General features: G+C 50.3%; 1 pseudogene; it reads right to left on the reverse strand.

Annotated features, from left to right (window-relative positions):
* Nucleotides 1–1,906: 1,906 nt before the first annotated feature.
* Nucleotides 1,907–2,987, reverse strand: LOC144299633 (U2 small nuclear ribonucleoprotein A' pseudogene; annotated as a pseudogene).
* Nucleotides 2,988–3,220: the final 233 nt, after the last annotated feature.

A 3,220-nucleotide genomic window follows, 5' to 3' on the forward strand; every position in this document is an offset into this window, starting at 1 on the left:
CCGGGCGTCCTGAAATAAAGGGAGAGAGACACAAAAGTGGGGAGTCTGAGTCACTGTCATGTGATGCCCCTCCTATAAGAAGGAAATGGCAAGACCTCCCCTGATCCCTGACAGCAGATTACCCGAGCAGAGAGGGAGGAGGTGCGGGAGGGATAGAGGCTGTGATGGACAAACCCCTGGAGCTCTGCTTCCCACTTGCTCGACTCAATGGGAGAGTGGGGGAGTCAGCACATCTCTCTTGTCCTGCACTTGAGCTCCAAGGTGGGGGGAGGGGGCCGAGAACCAGTAGAAGCTGTGCCCCAGGAGGGTGCTCCCCCTGCTTCCTGAGGGCCAGAGGCTCTTACAGAAAGGGGACCCTGGAGAGAGAGAACTGCACCCCATGCTCCCTTCCGCTGCTCCCTCCTCCCAGATGGGGGTCTCCTTTCTGCCCAGGAGCCTCCCTATCAGGATGCAACCTCTTTTCCACAGTGAAGCCCTGAGCTCAATGAAGTGAGCTTCCATAGCCCAGCTTCTTCCTCCACATTGATCCCCATAGAGGTCCCCAGAGGGATCCCAAGCTCAGAGAATATTCCGATGCATATTCAGATTCACAATGTCCCAAGGACAAAGGGCAGGGACAGGTGACAGACCAGCCAAACCTACCAGCTTCCCATTGTGGTGTGGGGCGGGTCTTCACCTCACCCCGTGGTTCCTTCCTCTCTGGGGGGCAGAGAGAAAATGCAGAGAGGTCCTCACCAGGGAGAGAAAGCCGGGGGCGGGGGGTGGGGGGTGGGGACAAGCCTTGGAACAAGCCCATTACTCTCAGCCTAAGATTGGACCCAGGGAACCAGGGATTGATGAGTCTATAGTTTGGGAAGGGGTGCAAGTATAGAATCCAGAGCCTGGGGATGAGGTAACAACCAACCTCATCACCAGACTAGAACCCAAAGAGCCCAGGCTGCATGACCTGGAACCCAAGAATCATTCTGAGATCCCTAAGAGTCTGTTGCACTTCTGTGGATCAGCAATTTGGGAACACTGCCCCGGGGGGTGGCTGCAGCCAAGGTGCTCCCTGATTACCCATGCGGTGGCTGTTTCCAGTGCCAGTGATGGTGGCCTTTGTCCTGGGCTCTTGGACACCGGGGGTGGCTGAGTCAGCCCTTGCCTGGGCCACAGACCCCAGCAGGGGAAGGAACGGCTGGAACAGACACCTGAGTGAGGGAGGGAGTGGAGCAGAGCTGAGGGGTCTCCCACAAATCTTCCACCTGGGGCAGCTCAGCTGTCACCAGTGCAGAGTGAGGGGGACAAGGGAGAAAGGAGCTCTGGACCCAGTGCAGGCACTTAAGGGTTCTGTCCTCTGAGCCTCCAGCAGGGGGCTCCCCCAAGTCGCTCTTCTCTCCCTAGATCCCTATGGAGGGAGGGGTTCCTACATTCAAATATGTCCTTGCACCCTGACACTCCTGGGCAAGATCTCAGAGGCAGAATAATGCCTCTGCCCCTCCCCACCTTCCCAAAAAGATGCTCCTGTTCTAATCCTTAGAATCTGCCCAGATGTTGCCTTACATGAGGAAGGATAATTAAAGTTGCAGATTTGGGGGTGGGGGGGACTGGGGTGGCCAACCAGGTGGCTAACCAACTGGTTAGACTGACTTCAGCTCAGGTCATGATCCCAGGGTCCTGGGACTGAGCCCCACATTGGGCTCCCTGCTTAGCGGGAAGCCTGATTCTTCCTCTGCCTACTTGTGCTCTCTTTGTGTCAAAATCTTTTTTTTTTTTTTTTTTTGCAGATTATCTTGAGTTTTATTAAGAACTTAAAAATCTAAACATTTTAGAGAGGCCTGGGAAGTCTACCTAGAAACATTGACTTCTGTCATTTCCAACCTCCACATGTCCATATACCTCACAGTACTGCACACCCACCCACCCCCGCCCGATGACAGACAGCTTGGCAGCACAGTGAATGTCACATTTTTACTATTTGTAGAAAACTGGCATTTAGATTTCAAAATTTATAGTATTACAAAATTACGGGCAGCAGTCTTAAGCATTTCAACAATGTTTATAAGCTCCACTTTGCTGATTCTAACAAGGTTATTATTCCAAGTTCAAAAAAACAGGACTTGTCTCAAGTAGGCATATTATACATCCTGCAGATACTTGGGCCACACTGCTCAGGACCCATTTGTGACCGTGTCTTCTTCCATCTCCTCTTCAAGATCAGTGGGACCTGACCTGCGTTCTCTGCCAGGTATCTGACCGGACTGTAGCAAGCGCTTCAGCCGCTCCACCTCAGCCAGGGTTGACGCATTTGCTATAGCATTCTTGATTGCTTCTACATCCCCTGGAGATGGCCCACACCTTTCTTTTTGTCAGTTGGCAAACCAGCACCTGGATTGAAAGTTTTGCTTCTCCTGGCAATATCCTTTGCAAGTTGTGCACCCCGTTTGCCCTTGAACATTTTCTCTGCTTCCTGATGCTCTCTTAGTTTCACTTTCTGGAAATCCAGTACTCTGACTTGCGGAACTTTGTAAATTACATAGTCTATAATGCTTCTTGTTTGTTACAGGATTTCTCAGAATACTTAGGTAAGTCAGTGATTTGAGAGATGTCAAAGGGTCCAGGTCACCCTGTTCCACAAGACTGTTGTTGGTGAGAATGAGTTCTCTCAGACGGGGTAGAGCCTGATCAAGTCCCTCACCTATACGGCATATTCTATTGTTGTTCACTAATAATGTTTTCAGCCTTCTCAACAAAGAAAAACCATCCAGTTTCCTGATTTCATTGTCAGAGAAATCAATAGCATCAAACTGGTCTAAGGTAGCACCCAGATTTTCAATGACAGGAATTTTATACCCCCAGAGATCCAGCTCGCGGTCCCGCACGGCGTTGGTGTACTGAGCCCCTTTCTGCTGGGAAGGTTGGTAAAGCTCCTGTTTCTCCTGGTCGGTGCTTTCCTGTCCTAGGGGCACTCGCTGCCCGGCCTTAGCCCAGCTCCTCGCATGGTTCCCTCCTCCTTGGATGCTTTTTTATTTCTTTATTATTTTTTTCTCTGTCTTCCTACATTGATAGAAGTGCAAACTCTTCTCACTGTAGCATTAGGTCCTCTTGTTGGATAGATCCTTTAAGTATAATATAGTGTCCATCTTCATCTCTTACTACAGTCTTTGGGATAAAGTTTAATTTATTTCATATAAGGATGGCTACCCCTGCTTTCTTTTGAGGACCGTTTCAATGGTAGACG

The sequence above is a fragment of the Canis aureus genome, chromosome 27 (assembly GCF_053574225.1).
Source record: "Canis aureus isolate CA01 chromosome 27, VMU_Caureus_v.1.0, whole genome shotgun sequence".
Classification (NCBI taxonomy): Eukaryota; Metazoa; Chordata; class Mammalia; order Carnivora; family Canidae; genus Canis; species Canis aureus.